Here is a 14,330-nt window from a genome sequence, read left to right on the forward strand (position 1 = left end):
GTCTCGAACACCTGAACTCATGATCCACCTGCCTTGGCCTCCCAAAGTGCTGGGATTACAGGCATGAGCCACTGCGCTCGGCTGAATCCGAATTTTTCTGAGACCTATGTTTTTATTTTTTATTTTTTTGAGACATAGTCTCACTCTGTCACCCAGCCTGGAGTGCAGTAGCTTCATCACAGCCCACTATAGCCTTGACCTCCAGGACTCAAGGGATCCTCCCACCTCGGCCTCCCAAGTAGCTGGGATTTACAGGCACCCACCACCATGCCCAGCTACTTTTTGTATTTTTAGTAGAGATGAGGTTTCACCATGTTGGCCAGGCCGGTCTCAAACTCCTGACCTCGGGTGATCCACCTGCCTCGGCCTCCCAAAGTGCTGGGATTACAGGCATGAGCCACTGCGCCTGGCCAGAAATACTTTGTTAAATCAATTTGTGATATGCTTGCCTTCCCCAACAATGCCAATCCATGAGAATGTCACCAAACCTGAAGCAACAGAATCCTGCTCTCCAGGGGAGGCTGAGCTGGTGGCTTGCAGTGAAGGACAGGTGGGGAGATGGACAAAGTGACAAGCAGGACTCTGCATGCCCCAGTGGGTCCACTCGATGTCTTACTGCCCTCATGGGTCAGCAGGGGAAGTTTCCCCTTGAGGTATTTCCAGGGTCTCTAGGTCCAGCTCAAAAGCTCTCGTCACTGGAGGAGATGACCACGTGTGCTCAGCATTTGCAGAACTCCAACTGCCACAATCTTCCCTGCAGCCCAGCCCTGGCTCCAGTGGGCACTGGCCGGTGCTATTGTGACTGTACCTCCACACGAGCTCTCCCAGAGACAGTTTTGAAGGAGCTGGGTTTGCTCAGGAGCCTTGGCTTTTTTCTGCACAGGGCAAGGACAGCTCCAAGGTAAAGTTTAAACATGATGGCATTTATCCTTTCTTGGTAAGGGATGGGTGGGGCTCCCATGAAATGCTATTCTCACAACCTCCAATGGACGGGGGTGTTACAAAGGTTCCTTCATCCCTGATCAGCTTCCCTGCCATTTGCTACCCTCAACCATCCCCTCCCATGGGGCCCCTTTCTCCTGCCCTTCGTTCCCCTGAACCTCCTTGTTCTTGCATGTGTTCCTCATTCTTTTTTTTTATTCTTGACACAGAATCTTACTCTGCCACCCAGGCTGGAGTGCCGTGGCCTGAACCAGGCTCACTGCAACCTCTATCTCCTCGGCTTAAGCGATCCTCCCTACCTCAGCCTCCCAAGTAGCTGGGACTACAGGCGCACACCACCACGTCTGGCTAATTTTTGCATTTATTGTAGGGACAGGGTTTTGCCGTGTTGCCCAGGCTGGTCTCAAACTCCTGGGCCCAAGCAATCCTCCTTCCTTAGCCTCCCAAAGTGTTGGGATTATAGGCGTGAGCCACTGCACCTGGCCAGTTCTTCATTCTTTACCACAAAACATTTGCAAAAGATAATACATCAACTTTTTTGTTTTTTTCTTTTTTTTTGAGATGGAGTCTCACTCTGTCACCCAGGTTGGAGTACAGTGGCACAGTGGCACGATCTCGGCTCACTGCAACCTCCGCCTCCCAGGTTCAAGTAATTCCCCTGCCTCAGCCTCCTGAGTAGCTGGGATTACAGGCACCCGCCACCACGTCTGGCTAATTTTTTGTATTTTTAGTAGAGACAGGGTTTCACCGTATTAGCCAGGATGGTCTCTATCTCCTGACCTCATGATCCATCCCCCTCAGCCTCCCAAAGTGCTGGGATTACAGGTGTGAGCCACTGCGCCCGGCCTACAACTTTTTAAAAGAGGCAATATATCAAATATAAAAGTGATTACTGTTTTTTCCCAATCATAAAAGAATTGCCTTCTACTGTGGGCATTTGAAAAATACAAAGGGGCCAGGCTTGGTGGCTCACACCTATAATCACAGCACTTCGGGAGGCCTAGGTGGGCAAATCACTTGAGTTCAGGAGTTTGAGTCCAGCCTGGGAAACATGGCGAAAACTCCGTCGCTACAAAAAAATACAAAAATTAGCTGGGCGTGGTGATGCATGCCTGTAGTCCCGGCTTCTCAGGAGGCTGAGGTGAGAGGATTGTTTGAGCCTGCGAGGTGGTGGTTGCAGCAAGCTGAAATCGCTCCACGGCACTCCGGCCTTGGCGACAGAGCCAGACCCTGCCTCCAAAAAGCAAAACAAAACAAAAAAGAAGGGAGGGAAAGGGCTTATAAATACCCATACCTAGAGAGAATGTCTGCGAATTAAATCTATCTTTCCAGCCTTTTTAACTCATGCCTGTACTTCCCCACCCAGTTAGCAGGATTGGGACTTTTAAAAGGGTCAGGCTCATAACCCATTTGAGCAATGGCCCTGTGCCCTCAGGCCAGAAAGCCTTTATTTTCTTTTTACCAAGCAGGATATGCTGTGGGCTGCTGCTGGCCTCTGGCCAGGAAGCTCAGTGATCTTGTTGGAGGGTGTTTGAGCAGCACCAGGTCTCTCTAAACCAGGATTGATGAAATTGTCAGTGAGGATGCCGGACAAGAGGGCTTTATCCTGTCTGATTTCTAAGTGGGCGGCTGCATTGCTTCTTGAACTGGCTGCACAGAAGAATCACTTGGGAGCATTAAAAACATGCCAATGCCTGGCCCCATGCAGGACCCATTGGATCTGAATTGCTGGGGAATGAAAGGGCCCAAGGACTGGTATCTTTGTTTTTGTTTGTTTTTTTTATTTGTTGTTTGTTTTTTTTAACATAGAGTCTCTCTGTGTCTCCCAGGTTGGAGTGCAGTGGCTCGATCTCGGGTCACTGCAGCCTCAATCTCCGGGGTGCGAGTGATTCTCCCACAGCCTCCCAAATAGCATGTGGTGTGTGCCACCGCACCTGGCTGGTGGTTTTTGTTTTTGAGATAGTCTTGCTCTGTGGCACAGGCTGGAGTGCAGTGGTGCGATCTCGTCTCATGGCAACCTCTGCTTCCTGGGTTCAAGCAATTCTCCTTCCTCAGCCTCCCGAGTAGCTGGGATTACAGGTGCCCACCACCTCGCGTGGCTAACTTTTGTATTTTTAGTAGAGACAGGGTTTCACCATGTTGGCCAGGCTGGTCTCAAACTCCTGGCCTCAAGTGATCTGCCCGCCTCAGCCTCCCAAAGTGCTGGGATGACAGGCATGAGCCACCGCGCCCGGCACCTGGCCATTTAAAAAATTTTTTTTTGTAGAGACGAGGTCTCACTATGTTGCCCAGGCTGGTCTTGAAGTCCTGGGCTCAAGCTTCCCAAAATGCTGGGATTATAGGCATGAGCCACCACACCTGACCAGTTATTTTATTTTTTTCTTATATTCCTCAGGTGAGTCTCTTAAGCAATCAGAGGAGAACTGTTGGTTAAATGCCCACAAGCTAGAGATGGAAGAGGTTTCCTCCAGCTTTGCCTTCAGAGCCCGATCAAGGGACGTGACTATTTGCAGTTGGCCAACTTCCATTTCCATTATTGTCTCTGCTGCCCAGTCATCTTTTGACCCTCATTTTGCAAGCAGAAAACTGAGGCTAAGGGGATCGGGGGACTTATCTGAAGACACAGGATATGGCAGAGATGAGATGTAAAATACACAGCTTCTGACCCTCCAGATTAGTGCTGTTTCAGTAGTACTAGTCATTAGTATTCATGATGAGCATATAGATCATAAGAAGCATATTCTTGTGCTTAATAATAATTGGACACTTGGTCATCACAGTATGCTGAGGCGTGGGTAGGGGCTGCCCCAGCAGGGTGTGTCATCGTCCCCTTGTTTCCCGATGCTCTGTGTCCCCTGCCAGCCAGCCTGGACCCACAGCTGCCCCCAGCCTGCCCTTTTGCATTAATCCCAGCTGTGGGCACAGTGAGATTTAGCCCCATTTTACAGATGAGGAACAGGCTCAGAACACTCAAGAGGCTTGGCCCATGTCACCCAGCTCTCCTTGCCTGGACAGAGGCATCTAGGAAAGAACACAGCCCTGCATGGGGCTTGCTTGTCTGAGTCCTCTGGGACAGAGCTCTACTGGGGTTGCCCAGGTCTATAGCATACTGTCCCTGCCCCTCTCTCCTTCCTGCCCAGCTCAGCTCCAGAGGCCTGGCCTGCAGGCTGGCTGGGCAGGCAGCCAGCGCAGGGAGCTAACGATGGGTGCATTGTCGGCTCCAGGAAGTGGTCAGCTGTTCCCTGGCAGGTCTGTAGAGCCGGAGGGCCAGCCTGCCTCGCTCGTGGAGGGTAGAGATAGAATCTGGGAGCTCAGAACACCATTTTCCCAGAGCCCAGTGGCTCTGGGCCAGCCCTCGGGCTTCCTTTGGAAGGGAGGGCCCTATGTACTCAGCCTCTCCTTCCTTGCTTGGCATTGCGCTTTCCCTCCTCAGTCTGGCTCTCACCATCCCCCTGCCCAGCGCTTTGCAGCAGAGTGTACACTCTTGGCAGTGATGTCCATTAAACCTGCTTCCCAGAAAGCATCATGGCTGTACAGGCAGATTCAGCCAGCGCCTTAGTGGGAGATGCGGCAGTGGGCATCAGCTCAGGCTTTTCTTTCCCAGGTTCCCTGGGGAGCTGGGTTGGGAGATAGCCCTAAGCTGCTTTGGCTTCCTGGATCAGAAGTACCCTCAGCTCAGTCAGCAGCCTAGCCGCTAGACAAGGCTGAGATAAGCGCTTTGACCTCCTGGAGTTGGGCTGGGACAAGCCTTTGCCTGGGAGTCTGATCAAGGTGGTCACTGAGCTGAGAACCTGGGGTAAAGCTCCCTGCTGAGTCTGTTGCCTCATTTGTTTGATGGGCACCATAGTTCCCTGTAGGAATGTGTGTACTTTCTAGGCTTCTTCCAAATAGATACAAGAAATCGTGGCTGCCTTTCCCTTCCCGGCCAGGAGTACACTTCAACTCAGTGATGCCTGGCATGGGGAAGATGCCCAGTGAATGGTGGTTGCCCCACATGGCTCAGGAAATGAAGTTTAGGTCAAGCCTGAGGATGGTGCCTTCCATCCTTGACCCTGCAAGGACAACCTTTCCTGACAGTCTCCTCCCTGGCTGAAGTGTTGGGACAGTGGCTGTGGACTGGAAAACTGAAGCTTTACCTCTTTGCTCTGGATTCCCATCAGGTCTAGACTGCTGAGGCCCAGCACCCACAGAGGCATGTTCCCCTCTGAGGGGTTTGTCCTGTAAGCCCAAACTCCGTCAGCTCTGAGGCATTCCCACTGGGCCTGGGCCAGAGTGGCTGGTGTGGAACTGCTCCCTCCCCTGCCAGCTTCCTTGGGGTGCAGATGGCCCAGCACAGGGAGGAAGGGCTTTCTGTTTGGCTCGACTGGTGGGGAAGCAATTAGTGCTTACTTTCTGTTTTGATTCCTGTATCTAACAGGCAGAGTTTGTGATGTCATGGAAAAGCAGTCTTGGGCCCGTGTGGGTTTGAGTCTGTCCCTGATAGTCTGGTCAATGTGGAATTGTCTGGAGGTAGGGGTGTGTGCTGACACTACTCCCTGGGTATGAGGTGGCCATCTGTTGGCTTTCCATGCCCCCTCCTCATAATAACTCTTTTAATACCTCTTTTTTCTGATAATACCTTCAGGAGATCACCTCTCCCCTACCCTGTATCTCTGGGGTTCTGGTGTGGCCAACCCCAAACCCTGGCTTTAGACACAGGCATGTGATCCAGGCCTGGAGGCCAAGTCCTGAGACTCTGCCATGGGACATCTGCAGCAGTTATGGGGAAAGAAGCATTCTTTTTCTGAGGGAGTTGCTGTGTTGATAGGATGTAGGCTGGGAACTGCTGGTGGCCATCCTGTCCTCAACTTGACAAAGCCCACAAAGAGGAAAGAAAATGAAGAGATAAGGCCAGGCACGGTGGCTTGTAATCCCAGCACTTTGGGAGGCCCAGGTAGGCAGATCACAAGATCAGGAGATCGAGACCATCCTGGCTAACTCGGTGAAACCCCATCTCTACTAAAAATACATAACAATTAGCCAGGCGTGGTGGCGGGTGCATGTAATCCCACCTACTTGGGAGGCTGAAGCAGGAAAACGGCATGAACCCGGGAGGTGGAGCTTGCAGTGAGCCGAGATTGCGCCACTGCACTCCAGCCTGGGCGACAGAGCGAGACAACATCTCAAAAAAAAAAAAAAGTTCTCACTGCATAGGACCTCTGCAGGGCTCAACTTAGTTTGTGCCTGGTGCATGAGTGTAGCGGGCATTGTTGGGGCTGCCTGTGCCTCACCATGTCTTCCAATAAGTCCTAGTTTTGGGGCCCAGTCTCAGTCCCTACTGAGTAAATGGTGCTGTCTTCTTTGCCGCCTTCCTAGGCCTGCCACCATATCCAAGTTCAATCACCACATCTCATGCTCTGACTCCAAGAATTGGCTCAGGCCTGGGCATGGGACTTAATTCTGGCCAGTCACTGTAACAGTGCCCCAAAGGTTTGCTGGAATGATCAGGAAAGAGGTACTTGCTCTTTGCTGAGATTATTAGCTTGCAGCTGCCAGAGGCCATTTTCACTATTCGGCTGTTTGAGAATGAAGTCAGTAGAATGAAGTCAGAAGGAAGTGGAGCCAAGAGCCAGCACAGGACGCAGAGTCCTGATGATGTCTTTGTAGCTCCTGGATCCAGCCAGGCCAGAAGCTAGTTAATCTCTGGTACTTTTAGGAATTAAGACAACATTTTCCTTGTTATTTGCTCAAGTCAGTTTGAGTTGTTTCTGTGACTTAAAACCAAAATGATCCTGACTAATACAGTAGGTTCCCTATGAATGATCGCTGCGGTTATTGCAACTAATATTAGAAACACATCGGTGGGAAGATGCAACCATGGGGATGCATAGGCCAGTTTCCTTCAAGGGCCACCTCGGCTCTTCACACATCATGCCCGGGATATCCGGTGCCAGAGGGTGAGTTTTTTTCTCTTTGCTGCTGATGTATCCCAGGTGCCTGGCAGATGGCAGGTGATTGGTAAACATCTGTTGAATGAACAAATGCAGTGGGCCCATTGTCCATTGTCAGGTCCAGTGCGCCCTGCCTCCCAGTCCCCATGCTGGGGTACACACTTGCTCTCCGCTTATCCTTAGCTGACCTCCAAAGCCAGGAGGAGGGGCTGCCCGGAGTCTATCTTGGCAAACTGATCTCTTGTTTTTACAATTTCACAATATTCCTAGAAAGTATCCTTTCTAGGTCCTCATTCATCCCTTTATTCATATATTTTATTTTAAAAAATCTTTATGAATGAGTGTCCATTTTGTTAAGTACTAGAGAAAGATGCAAACATGAATACTATTTTGCCTGCCTTCAGGGAGCACCTGTTCTAATGGGGATTACACTGACAATTTTGGTGCAATTAGGTTATCTTAGGCATTTGGATAATTTTCTAGTATCCTACAGACCAGATAATGAAACAACTCTAAGGTGGACATTTTGGCTATAAGCTAAATTGAAATTAATGCACCTTAGCTAGTGTTGAAGAAAAAGCTGGCAATGTGGATGGGTGGCCCTGGGACCCTGAGAGGTAGATGTCTACCTCGTGCCAAGCTCTCAGCTTCCCAAGCCAATCTATAACAACTGCTGACTTGGAATCACTGTTACATCCTACTGATGGAGAAATAGGCTCACAGAGGTGAAGTAATTTCCCTGAGCAGAAATGGAATCTGAACCCATCATTGTGCTGTAGCAGGGACTGTCTGGTCCTTGGAATTCATAAGATGTCTCAGTGGGCAGTGGCTCATTGTCCATTAGCTCTCATAGAACCTCCCGTGGACGTTGTGGCTCTTTCCACATTCACCCTTGGATAACAGTGATTCGTGTCCTTGTCTACATCTCCCATCCCAAATCCCTATAAGAGCTCCCGGTTGCAGTCATTTCCACAGCTATCATACTTGTACCTTGTACCAGGGACAGGCCCATGGTAGAGTCCCAGTGTCATGAGCTTCTATTGATTTTTGTCCCCAGCGTCTGTTCTCCCTTTCTTCTAATAGTAGCACTCTCTTTCCTCAGAGAACTGCTCCCCTATCACTCTATCTGGTCCTGGAGCATTTTAGCTGTCCTGGTAACCCAGTGGTCACATGATCTTGGTAAGCCAATCATGCCCAGGTTTGGTTCAGGGGCTGGACATGAGATCCAATCAGAGTCATTTTCTCAAATATTTGGAATTTTCCCCGTGGATCATGAGCTGTTAAGAATCTGGCTCCAGCCAGGCACGGTTACTCTCGCCTATAATCCCAGTACTTTGGGAGGCCGAGGCAGATCACCCGAGGTCAAGAGTTTGAGACCAGCCTGGCCAACATGGTGAAACCCTGTCACCACTAAAAATACAAAAATTAGCTGGGTGTGGTGGCAGGCCCTGTAATTCCAACTACTCAGGAGGCTGAGGCAAGAGAATTGCTTGAACCCAGGAGGCGGAGGTTGCAGTGAGCTGAGATTGCGCCATTGCACTCCAGCCTGGGTGATGAGAGCGAAACTCCATCTCAAAAAAAGAAAAAAGTTAAAAATCTGATTCTAGAGCTGCCAGTGGCTGTATGGTGGAGCCTGAGAGAATAAGCCCCTGAAGCAGTCAGCTGAGGTTATTAGCCCCTCTGCCTTTCTGTGTCTGGCTTATACGAGGCAATAAACTCCATCCCTTTTTTACCTTATTATTATCAAATATACAAGAGCATAGTAACAAATCAAATACAGGTTGAACATCTCTTACCCAAAATGTGTGGGAGTAGAAGTGTTTCAGATACTGGATTTTTTTTTAAATTTTGGAATATTTGTATTATACTTACTGATTGAACATCACAAACCCAGAATCCAAAAATTTAAAACTCTCCAGTGAGTATTTCCTTTGAGCATCATGTTGGCACTCAAGATGTTTCAGGTTTTGGAGCCTTTTGGTTCGGATTTGTGGATTTGGAATGCTGCCCCTATAGCACAAAAGAGCTTATAAAGAAAATCCCCAGCCTTCTGCCCTATTCTCCCCTCTTTACCCCAGCTGTACTCCAAACACAAGCTATTTCACACATTTCCTTTTGTATTTTTTTCTGTAGTTACCCCAGTTACTAGATCATATGCTTACACACCTATTTCTTGATTTATAACTCTAGACCAATAGCCATTAACTTTTCTGTAAGGTACATGAGGATTTAGCTTATTTACACTCCTAATTCCCTTAACTTTGAAATGTATAGTACATGTAGGTCATCTACTGATGACCTATATCTAATAGTTTATTTCTGGCCGGGCACAGTGGCTCATGCCTGTAATCCTAGCACTTTGGGAGGCCAAGGCGGGTGGATCACTTGAGGTCAGGAGTTCAAGACCAGCCTGGCCAACAAGGCGAAGTCCTGTCTCTACTAAAAAATACAAAAATTAGCTGGGTGTGGTGGCACGCACCTGTAGTCCCAGCTACTCAGGAGGCTGAGGCAGGAGAATCGCTTGAACCTGGGAGGCAGAGCTTTCAGTGAGCCAAGATGGCGCCACTTCACTCCAGCCTGGGTGACAGAGTGAGACTGTCTTAAAAAAAAAAGTCTATTTCTTTTGTTCATCTTTAAGCAGTATCTTTTGTCTTCCCCACCCTTTTTAGAATAAGAATAATATGGATGCCCTTACCATTTTCTCTGCTTATTCACACTCTATCTTTGCCAGCTATAATTTTTGTTGTTGTTGTTTTTTTTTTTGAGATGGAGTCTCGCTCTGTCACCCAGGCTTGGAGTGCAGTGGTGTGATCTCGGCTCACTGCAATTTTCACCTCTTGGGTTCACACCATTCTCCCGCCTTAGCCTCCTGAGTAGCTGGGACTACAGGTGCCCATCACCATGCCTGGTTAATTTTGTTTTTGTATTTTTAGTAGAGACGGGGTTTCACTGTTAGCCAGGATGGTGTTGATCTCCTGACCTCGTCATCTGCCCCTGCTTCAGCCTCCTAAAGTGCTGGGATTATAGGCGTGAGCCACTGCGCCCAGCTGTCAGGTATGATTTTTATATTGTCCATGTTATTGACATTCATATTCTTTTATCCACAATGATTGATTGATTGATTGATTGATACAGGGTCTTGTTCTGTCACCAAGGCTTGAGTGCAGTGGTATGATCTTGGCTCACTGCAAGCCTGGGCTCAAGCGTTCCTCTCATCTCAGCCTCCTGAGTAGCTGAGACGACAGTCATGCACCACCACCTGTGGCTGATTTTTGTATTTCTTGTAGAGATTGGGTCTCCCTATGTTGCCCAGGCTAGTCTCGAATTCCTGGGCTCAAGTGATCCACCCACATCATCCTCCCAAAGTGCTGGGATTACATGTGTGAGCCACTGCACCCGGACTAGTTATTTTATTTATTATTATTTTATTTATTTATTTTTTTGAGACAGGGTCTTGCTCTGTCTCCCAGGCTGGAGTGCAGTGATGCAATCATAGCTCACTGCAGCCTTGACCTCCCAGGCTCAAACAATCCTCCCACCTTAGCTCCCCTAGTAACTGAGACTGTAGGTGTTCACCACCACGCCTGCTAGATTTTTGATTTTCTGTAGAGACTGGGGTTTTACTATGCAAGCTATCCTCTTGCCTCAGCCTTCCAAAGCACTGGGATTACAGGGATGAGCCACCATGCCCAGCCTTCCACAATAAATGTTTATAGCTTTGTCAACAGGTTGACTCAAAAGATTCCCAAGAAACAACATTTACAGGACTATGATTATGAAACGCTGTTTACTGTAAACTCTCTTTTAGCCAAAGCTAGTTTGATTTGGGTTTGTGTTGGTTATGGCCAATGTGTCCTGACTTATACACTCCAGTTTTGTTGAGTCGAAAGAGGTGTTTCCACATGCCTTCAAACGCAAGCGGGGATGGAGCTCACCCCAGGCCACCTCCGTGGGCCTGCCACTCACTCAGTCACAACAGAGCCCTCCACTAAAAGGGTTCTGTGCTTTGTGCTTTCACCACCTTGAAATTCTTAGTAATTTTGAACAAAAGGCCCCATAAAATATGTAGCTGGTTCTGAGTTCACCATTTTGCTGGGAGAGGCCTGTGCTTTCTGAGAAATAGTCTCTCTCCTTGGCCACGGGCTATGCTCCTGGGAGGGCCCTTAGGCAGGTCTGGAAGCAGCCATAGAAAGTAAGAGGGAAAGGCTGTGAACCTGAGGGTTGACTTGGCGAATGGACCTCACATTGGGAGGTCAGACTGGGCTTCTCCAAGTCCCTCTTACAAAGAGGAAACTAACCTTGGTGAACCTGGGGCTGTGTCAAGGAGATGGGATTATCCCTACTTTTACAGAGAAGCATCAGGGCTGAAAGATTTGCCCAAAGCCCACTGGTTATAAATGGCAGGTCCTAGATTCAAGTCCGGGCCTGATTCCTGCTCCACTATGCAGCCCCCAGATCAGTGCTGCGCATGAAGCAGCAGACCTGGGTTTGAGTTCTATCTCTGCTCCCAATTTGCTGTGTGTCCTTTAGTTAGGGACTTGCCCTCTCTGGCCCACTTACCCTAGCAGTCCTTTGAGAGAGCTGATCAACTACAAAAGTCCCTTTCAAACAGAATCACTATGTAACCAAATCATAGAGGAGAGGAAGTCTCTTTTATAGATGGAGTCCAGCTAATAAGTGCTGAATGATTGAAATGTAATGTTATTCTGAAGTCCTTAATGAATTAATTGCTTGAAGCTTCAATGGCTGCTAACATCAGGAACAAATAATTGGACATTATGTGCCTCCTAATAGAAGAATTCGATGCCATCTAAGGACATAGTCTTGTATATATATATAACTTGAATCTGACCAAGCCTCTACTTCCAACTACCAACTTTTAGGAAAAACAGAGGATAGAGGAACATGTTGAACTGCACCACAGGGGAGCAATCCACAAAACCCAGATGGAGGAAAATACTACAAGACAAACAACTCGTTTCCTCCAGTAAATAAATTGCAAGCAAAAACAAAAATCTTGCTGGGTGTGGCGGCTCACGCCTGTAATCCCAGCACTTTGGGAGGCCAAGGTGGGTAGATCACCTGAGGTCAGGAGTTCGAGACCAGCCTGGCCAATATGGTGAAACCCTGTCTCTACTACAAATACAAAAATTAGCTGGCTGTGGTGGTGGGCGCCTGTAATCCCAGCTACTCAGGAGACTGAGGCAGGAGAATCGCTTGAACCTAGAAGGCAGAGGTTGCAGTGAGCCAAGATCACACCATTGCACTCCAGCCTGGACAACAAGAACAAAACTCTGTCTCAAAAACAAAACAAAACAAAACCTCTAGACCCCAAAACACTCAGAAGATCTACTGACCAACTGTAACGTGTAGACCTCATTTGGATCAAAATCTAAACAAACTGTCAAAAAGCAACTGTGTGACAATTACAAATTGGAACATTGACCTGCTCTTTGATAATAATAGCAACTATTGTTAATTTTTTTGTTGTGATTATGGCGCTTTGTTTTTTGGAAGGAAGAGTTCTTTTGAAGATACACACTGAAATATTTATGGATGAAATGATGTCATGCCTGAGATTTGCTTCAAAATTGGCTGAGTGCAGTAGCTCACACCTGGAATCCAAGCACTTTGGGAGGCCAAGGTGGGTGGATCACTTGAGGTCAGGAGTTTGAGACCAGCCTGGCCAACATGGGAAAACCGCATCTCTGCTAAACATACAAAAATTAGTGGGGTGTGCAGTGGTGTGCACCTGTAGTCCCAGCTACTCAGGAGGCTGAGGCAGGAGAATCACTTGAACCCAGGAGGCAGAGGTTGCAGTTAGCTGAGATGACACCACTGCACTCCAGCCTGGGCGACAGAGTGAGACTTCATCTCAAAACACACACATGCACACACACACACAGCGAGGAGGGATGTGAATGGGAAGGTGGGGGGGTCTGGATGAGGCAGGATGGGTCATAGGTTGATGATTGTCACAGCTGAGTGGTGCGGATATCAGGGTTTTTTATACCATTGTCTCTTTGTGTGTGTGTATAATTTTCAGTTTCTAGCCCATTGTAAGGGCCTGAGGGTGGGAGTTCTGCAGACGGCTAGCCATGCCATCTCAGAGCAGGGGTGAGGGCATGACTTTGGGCACACCAGGCCTCGCCTCTCTTTCCCCACCTGCCTTGGCCAGGCTGGGCCCTGGAGTGTTGTGCTCACTAGCGCCCAGGCTCAGATCTTTGTGTTTGGATAAGCTCATAGAGCCAGACACTGTAATTGTAGAACTCTGGCCCTCACTCTGGTGAATGTGTGTGAGCCACAAGCCGGGCTCTCCCCTCCCCAGGCAGGCTGGCTCCACATTCCAGGCACATCCTCGCCTACGCCAGGCCATCTGGCCTCCAGCATGGGTGGGGAAGGTGCAGCAGCTGGTGAGAGCTGTAGGGGCATTCCCAGACACATTTCTCATGACATCCTTGGCGCTGGTAGCATGGCCAGCGCCAGGCCAGGATCTAAGGACCTGGAGGGTCAGAGGGCCACTGTCAGGCCCACCGCCCAGGAGTGCTCCATGAAGGGAGTGAGTACCAGCCACCTTGGTGCTGTGTGACCTTGGCAAGATGCCTCCCCTTCCTGGCCATGGGTTCCACATTCAAGAGGAGGCAGTTCAGTATTTCTCAATAGGGTGCTATTGACCCTTTGGGAGGCACAGTTCTTCCTAGTGAGCATTTGTGGTCCCCAGTCCATTAAATGCCAGCAGCCCCTGTCACCGTGGCAACCAAAAAATACCCTACACGTTTCCAACCAGCCTGGGCTTGCAGACCACTGTGGGTCTTTAAGGGCCTTGCCAAGCCCACAGTTCTGTATATCTGTGCTTCTTGAGCATTTAGGACAAACTGGGTAAGGGAGGAGTAGAAACCATTACTGTTGCTCATAGTCTTGCAAGGGGATGAAATCTGGATGGGTCTTGAAGTATAACTAGGAGTTTGCAAGGTGAGCAAGCAATGGGGACCAGGGGAGGGGAGCAAAGCACATTTTAGGTGGAAGGATCAGCTTGCATGCGGGCATGGAGATGGGAAAGAACATGGGGTGTTTGGAGAAGTGCAGAAATTCCCTGTGGCCCCAAGGTTTGGCCTGGGCTGAGAAGCCGTGCAGTGGAGGTGGGGCTTCAACTTGTAGATAACAGGGAACCAGCGAGGCTTTTTGATGTTTGTTTGTTTTGTTGTTTGTTTTTATTTTGTTTGTTTTTGAGATGGAGTCTTGCTCTGTCACTTAGGCTGGAGTGCAGTGGCATGATCTCAGCTCACTGCAACCTCTGCTTCCCGGGTTGAAACGATTCTCCTGCCTCATCCTCCAGAGTACCTGGGATTACAGGTGCATGCCACCACACCCCGCTAATTTTTGTATTTGTAGTAGAGATGGGGTTTCACCATGTTGGCCAGGATGGTCTTGAACTCCTGACCTCAGGTGATCCACCCA

Source organism: Symphalangus syndactylus, chromosome 20 (assembly GCF_028878055.3).
Source record: "Symphalangus syndactylus isolate Jambi chromosome 20, NHGRI_mSymSyn1-v2.1_pri, whole genome shotgun sequence".
Classification (NCBI taxonomy): domain Eukaryota; kingdom Metazoa; phylum Chordata; class Mammalia; order Primates; family Hylobatidae; genus Symphalangus; species Symphalangus syndactylus.